This window comes from Vulpes vulpes, chromosome X, assembly GCF_048418805.1.
Source record: "Vulpes vulpes isolate BD-2025 chromosome X, VulVul3, whole genome shotgun sequence".
NCBI classification, from domain to species: Eukaryota; Metazoa; Chordata; class Mammalia; order Carnivora; family Canidae; genus Vulpes; species Vulpes vulpes.
This window is the reverse complement of record NC_132796.1, coordinates 102,291,446-102,298,599: the sequence shown is the minus strand read 5'-3', so window position 1 is coordinate 102,298,599 and position 7,154 is coordinate 102,291,446. Positions and strand designations below refer to the sequence as shown.

Genomic DNA, 7,154 nt, shown 5'->3' with positions numbered 1-7,154 from the left:
TCTTCTATATATTATACAGCACCTAGTTCTTTTTCACTTAACACTATACCCAGGAGAATTTTCTAGATCAGTAGTTGGAGAGTATCCTCATTCTTTTCCTTACAGCTGTGTAGTGTTTTCTTGTGTGGCTTGTAGCCTAATTCACTTAGCCATTTCCCTCCTGACCAGTTTTACCAGCACTGCAGGAGAATGCCTGTGCTTCCAGTCTCATCAACCATTCATCAGCCATGTGTTTTGCCAATCTGATGGATGAGAAATGGCATCTCAGCGTACTTTTTTTTTAATTAACTCAAAAGTGAGGTTGACTACCTTTTCATAGAGCTATTTATTCATATCCTCTGTTGCCCCACCCCCTGCTTTCTGGTGACTGGGTGGTTTTTTCTTACTGGCTTGTGGGAGCTTTTTGTAATATGAGCTGCAAATATTTCTTTCTAGTTTCTCATTTTTCTTTTTGCTTATGTTATTTTTACCACATAAAACTTAATCTGGGGTAGTTAAATTTATGAATCTTTTATGGCTTCTGGATTTTGAATCCTAGAAAACCCCAGACCATTGCAAGATTACAAATCATATTTAAACATATACATACAGACACCAGTTTAAAGATCAAACAGAATAATCCGTTACAATAGCAAAAAATGGGAAGACATCTTATTGTTCTTGTACATACAGTTTTGACATCATTAGAACTTACCTTGTTTCTTTTTTAACAGTTTTTTAAAAAAAGATTTTATTTATTCATGAGAGACACAACAGAGCGAGGCAAAGACACAGGTTGAGAGAGAAGCAGGCTCCCTGCAAGGAGCACAATGCGGAACTTGATCCCAGACCCTGGGATCATGCCCTGGGCCAAAGGTAGATGCCCAACCACTGAGCCACCCAGGCATCCCTTAATAGTTTTTTTTAAGGTAGGCTCCTTGCTGGGTTTGGAGCCCAACAACGGGGCTTGAACCCACAACCCTGAGATCACGAACTGAGCTGAGATCAAGTCAGATGCTCAGTGGTCTGAGTCCCCCAGGTGCCCCTCCCTTGTTTCTAAGTTATATCAATAATATGGTTCCAATAATACCAGGAGGTTTTGGTGTCTCTTCTTAATTTAGACAAGTTGATTCTAGATGCATATGGAGATAGGCACAGCCAGGAAAACTCTAAAAGAAGATTAATGGGAGAAATTCTTCCAGACATTAAAACATTTATATAATCCCAGTAATTCTGTGGCATTGGCCCATGAATAGACTAATGGAAAAGAATTGGAAGTACAGAAATAGACCCAAAAGCATCTAGGAATGTATTATATGCTAGAGGTGTCCTCTCACAACAGAAAAACACTGGTCAATAAATGGCATGAGAACAACTGGACAGCCATCTAGAAAAAATTGAGGTTGCACTGATGCATGCTACCAGGATAAACTCTAAATGGATCAACAGTTTAAATGCAAAAAAAAAAAAAAAAGCCCATAAAGGTGCTAGATAACAGTATGGGAGAATTTATTCCTTTATCCTCTTGGAAGGGTTTTTTTTTCTCGATGACTCAGTAGCAGGATTTCATACCAAAGCCTAAATTCGTAAGCAGTGTCTCTCCCAGGCAGCTTTCCTCCTTTTTGTAATGTGTGATTTCCCAGTTTTGTAAAAGGGCCAAATGAGTTTCTGAAGTAGATTCCCAGAGTCACCAAGCAGTTGGGTCTTCCCTGTTAGAGATTCCTTCATTCAACTGCATAACGTCCTTCCCTTTCCTTGGAGACCTGTCACATTTGGACGGGCTGTATTCGCCAAGAACTGGGTGACCGGCAAGTGATTGGACAGCGTGTCTGCAGCGCCCGATCTGCAGGGCACATCGGGGTGGTGGCACGGGGCAAGGGCGGGAGCGATGCGCCTCGGACAGCTGGGACCCGGGTGGCACACCCCGCCTGGGGCCGCAGGAGCTGGGAGCGGTCGGAGCTGACTTTTCAGGGGTGGGCTTGGGTCGGATACAGAGATGCTGGATTCACAAGAAGAGGCCCAGGGTGAGCATGCCACGAGGGGGGCAGGTTGTCTTCAAACTGTTTCTAGGGTGCTCTTGGAGACTGGGAGGCGTGTTGCCCTTATTTCCCATCTGCCACAAACAAAGCATCCTCCGTGCGGTGATGAGCGGGGCCCAACGCGGTCTGCCACGGGTATTACAAAGTTTAATCGGGAACCAGGTAGAGAAGGGGTTGTCACCACGCAAGCAAACATGATTCATGCTGCAAGCAGCCCACAAACAGGAAATGCACCACCAGAGGCCTGGTGAGCGCTGTAATTATCTGTCGCTGCAGGTGTTTCTGTCACCTCGAGATGGTGAGGCCTGCACAGCCCTGCCACCCAAGTAAACTTCAAAAGGAGCTGGATGAAGTCAGCATGTCAAGTTTTGGGTTTCTAGGAGGGATTCTGGAGACGAGCGTCTCTCCTGGATATTTTCCTTCCCAGAACACTGGAGCACAAAGATGACAGGGCAGCTGCCCAGGCGACACACCTACGGGTTTCGGCATGCACAGAGAAACAGAACGCTGACATTTCAAAACTTTATTATTATGGAAAAGATTGAGGATTGCCAGTAGCACTGAAAGCCCTGACATTTGGAGAGAAGACAATTAATGGGATCAATTTAAAATGGACCCAAAGGACATTGGAGGGAGTGGGGTGGAATTGGAAGCCCGCAGTCCCACTAGAAGATTCAGATGGAGAACTCTGCAGAGCCTGGTTGTGTTATCCCAGCAGGAGAAGGCCAAGTTAGTGATTATTTCATTAGGAAAATATTTGCTACACCTATAATCTGGAAGTGATAAACAACATACCAGAGCAGAACATAACTCTCCAGGATTAAATACCAAACAGAATAACAAAGGGTTGACCCAGCTACAGGCCATTGGGATGAGGCTTCGTCCAGTTACCACATCAAAGACCCTTTAAGTAAGCCATACGCAGAAAAGAGAGGAATCGATTAGGACAGTGGTTTAGAGAGGCTTTATATAACCAAGAGAAATAAAGAATTGCAAACAGACTAAGCTCAAGCTGGCCATGTCCTTACTGTGTTCATTTTGTTTCTTTTTGACTTGCCCCTGTCACTTGGTTAATCAAAATATGTCCAAACGTTTGATGACACCCATCCTGAGCTATGTCAATCAGCTCAGTAGCTAATAAAAACTGGGCCCAGTTCAAGGAAGATGATGATGGGGAATGTCCGGCTCACTAAATGCATTTTCCAATTAGCTTGGCAATTGCTTTGTGAATCACTGGCTTAATGAACACACAAGCCAGGCAGATCAGGATGTGATCCAGGTAGGTGGAGGAAAGCCCTGATTCAACAAAGTGAAAAGAATAAATGATTTTATGAGGATGTGGATGGATTTTAGTCCAGCATGGCAGAGAAAAACAACGCGCAAAGCATTGTGATAAAATGAAGTGTGAACTGTGCTAATGGTAAGGGAAAAACTGTGCTAAATCCTGGGGTGGATGGGTCAATTACTTTTATACAATCATAGGTCAGAGAAGGCAAGGTTGGGAATGGATTTATTTGCAGAATCGAAATGAAAGCTTTTTCTCTTCTAATGAACATGCTTCGGGAGGTAATCACTGTACTAGGTAACCTGTCCCCCGCTGTTCTCAGGCTGTTAGGAAACAGGTGTTTTTTGTTTGTTTGTGTGGTTTTTCTTAATAGACTTTATTGTTTAGAACAGTTCTGGGTGCACGGCAAACATGAACAGAAAGTACTGAGAGTTCCCATATACCCCTTTCCCCCCAACACATGCATAAGCCTCTCCCCTCTCTGTATCCCCCAGCTGTGGATTTGTTACAATGGCTGAACCTCCACTGACAGGTCATTATCACCCAAAGTCCATTGTTTACATTGGAGTTCACTCTTGGTGTATATCCTGTGGGTTTGGACAAACATATAGTGACACGATCCACCATTGCAGTATCATACAGAACAATATCTGCCCTAAAAATCTTCCATTGGGGTTTTCTAATTTAAAAAATGTATTTTGGAAAATGTTAAACATGTACAGAGGAAGAGAGCATAGTTATAATGAACCCTTCCCATGTACCTATTCCCAGCCTTCAGAAATTACCAACCATGGCCAATCTCAAAGAGCCATTTTGAAAAGGCTATGGGAACATAGCTACAGGCAGACCAGTATTACATTTGAGGAAAGAGGAAATTTTGAGGAAATTTCATCTCAGTAATTTTTAAGTGAGCTGGTTGAATTATTTGGGGGATGATCATGTATTAACCACTAACTGTGCTGGACACTTTGCAAACGACATACTTGCAACTCTGAGTATGGTCCGTGGACCAGCAGCATGGGCATCACCTGGGAGCTTACTGGCGATGAAGAACCTCCGGCCCCACCCCAGACCCACTGAATCAGAGGCAGCAGTTGAACGAGATCCCTGCGTGATCTGTGTGTACATTACAAGTTAAGAAATACTGACTGCCTGACCCAGGGTGGACACTTAAAATAGCCTCCTAACAATCCTGCAACAACACTTCAAGGCAGATATAAACTTGCCCAATTTACAGATGAGATAACTGAGGCTCGGGTATATGATTTGGCCTTCCTGAGATCTCACAGATAATACATTTAGATCCGTCTGGCTTCACAGTTGATGATTTTATCACTTATACCATGCAGCCACCCCACTAGGAAGCTCACTTTTGGGGCAACTCAGTAACAACAACAAAAAAGGAGATAGTATGTATTTACACAACATAAAACAACCAGCTACTTCGGCAACAACAGCAACAGAAAACCACATGCTGCTATCATGCAAGCAATCACTTACTCCATTGAAAGACCTTTTCACTTTTCAATCCATTATTATGGCATCAGGTAGACAGCTCAATTATTTCAGGGGAAAAAAAACTGGAGCAATTATCAGAGTAACTCCCTCTTGACAGTGACCGTCGACCCAAATATGAACCAAACTGCAACCACAGGCTCTCCTGGAACGAAGGGAAGATGTTACAGATCCGAAGAGCTTGGGCAACGCATTTCAAAAATCAGCCAGACCGCTTTGACATCACCTGGCCAGAAAGGGTAGATGGTTGACCGCGATTTCACTTTCCACGCAGCTGGGTGGTCTGAGCCTACAGCTCTGGGAAAGAGCACTGCTTACGTAGAGAAGGGACCTTTCCATGCTGAGCACTGCTGGGCAATGCCACAGGTCCTTCTGTTTTCTGAGTAGCATTTTCAAAGGAATATTACAGGAAAAGGTAGAAAAAGCATAATCCTGGATCATACCCCCAGTTTAGCAGGGACTCATCAGATCTTGGGAGCTGCTCCCCTGTAATCCTGGGAGGAGATTAGGCCATTTCCTTCTCTTTCTGCTGTCCTAACAACTCTGGAGACCTGCATTAATGGATCAGCATGGCTACTTGGTTTTGCAATGAGTTGATTTGATGATTAATTAGCCAGTAGCAGGATCCTGATGAAGTTCTCAGCTCAGAGCCCTAGGGATCCAGTTCAGGGCAATCTGCCCTCACAAAAAAAAAAAAAAAAAGACCAGGTGAAGAGGCATACAAACTGGCCTGCTGATAGACACCACAGGAGTTACTCTGATTGACTTGGCATTTTACAACCAACTGGCTCAACAAAGCTAACTGTCTTTATGCACGAGATCAAATTCCTAGTGTTTGGATCACTTTATCCCACACTTTTTTTTAAACCCCACATCCTTACAATTTCGTAATATTTTATAGCCAACCTCACCCTCATACTAAAAAATATAATGAATGGTAAGAATTGAGTCCAAATAGGCCAAAAATCCTGGCCTCAGGTAAAATAGATAAGAATGAGAGTTATTTTAAGAATGCTTTTCTAGGGACGCCTGGGTGGCTCAGCGGTTGGGCGTCTGCCTTCAGCTTGGGGTGTGATCCTGGGATCCTGGATTGAGTCCCCCATTAGGCTCCCTGTGGCAAGCCTGCTTCTCCCTCTGCCTGTGTCTCTGCTTCTGTGTGTCTCTCATGAATAAATAAATAAATCTTAAAAAAAAAGAATGTTTTTCTAGGGGCACCTGGATGGCTCAGTCAGTGGCTCAAGTCACAATCCCAGCGTCCTGGGATTGAGCCCAGAGGCAGGCTCTCTGCTCAGTGGGGAGTGTGCTTCTCCCTCTCCCTCTGCCCCTCCCCCTACTTGTTCTCTCTCTTTCTCTCTCTGAAATAAATAATCTTTAAAATAAGAATGTTTTTCTATTTCAAGATTGCTGTGGCTATTCAGGATCTTTTGTGGTTCCATACAAACTTTAGGATTGTTTGTTCTAGCTCTGTGAAAAATGCTGCTGGCATTTTGATTGGGATTGCATTAAATGTGTAGGTTGCTTTGGGTAGTAGAGACATTTTAACAATATTTGTTCTTCCAATCCATGAGCAAGGAATGTCTTTCCATTTCTTTGGGTCCTCTTCAATTTCTTTCATCAGTGTTTTATAGTTTTCAGAGCATAGTTCTTTTACCTCATTGGTTAAGTTTAATCCAAGGTATTTGATTATTTTTGGTGCAATTGTAAATGGTATTGTTTTGGTAATTTCTTTCTGCTGCTTCATTATTAGTATATAGAAATGCAACAGATTTCTGTACATTGGTTTTGTATCCTGTGACATTACTGAATTCATTTATTAGTTACAGTATTTGGTGAAGTCTTTAGGGTTTTCTATATATAGTATCATGTCATCTGCAAATAGTAAGTTTTACTTCTTCCTTGCCAATTTGGATGCCTTTTATTTCTTTTTGTTGTTTGACTGCTGTGGCTAGGATTTCCAGTACTGTGTTGAATAAAAATGGTGAAAGTGCACATCCTTGTCTTGTTCCTGACCTTAGGAAAAAGCTCCCACAAAAGACCCCAAATATCCAAAGCAATCTTGAAAAAGAAAAAAACTGGAGGTATCACAATTCCAGACTTCAAGGTATATTACAAAGTTCTAGTCATCAAAACAGTATAGCACTGACACAAAAACAGACATATAGATTAATATAACAGAACAGAAAACCCAGAAATAAACCCATAATTATATAGTCAATTAATCTTTGACAAAGGAGGAAAGAATATGCAATGGGGAAAAGCAGTCTCTTCAACAAATGGTGTTGGGAAAACTGGACAGGATGAAATTGGACCCCTTCCTTCCACCACACACAAAAATA

The 7,154-nt window shown here is 42.6% G+C and overlaps 1 protein-coding gene across 4 annotated transcripts in view; it reads right to left on the bottom strand.

The window, feature by feature from the left end:
• Positions 1-442: 442 nt before the first annotated feature.
• Positions 443-7,154, bottom strand: part of LOC112907855 (PABIR family member 1-like) — a 77,269-nt gene continuing 70,557 nt past the window's right edge. For 2 of the 4 annotated variants that reach the window (XM_072744621.1, XM_072744622.1), the window contains exon 7: positions 443-2,491. The gene's annotated coding sequence lies outside the window, so the exon portion shown is untranslated. Of the gene's footprint in view, positions 4,964-7,154 lie in introns of all 4 variants that reach the window. The other 2 variants (XR_011998284.1, XR_011998283.1) reach the window with 2 other exon arrangements.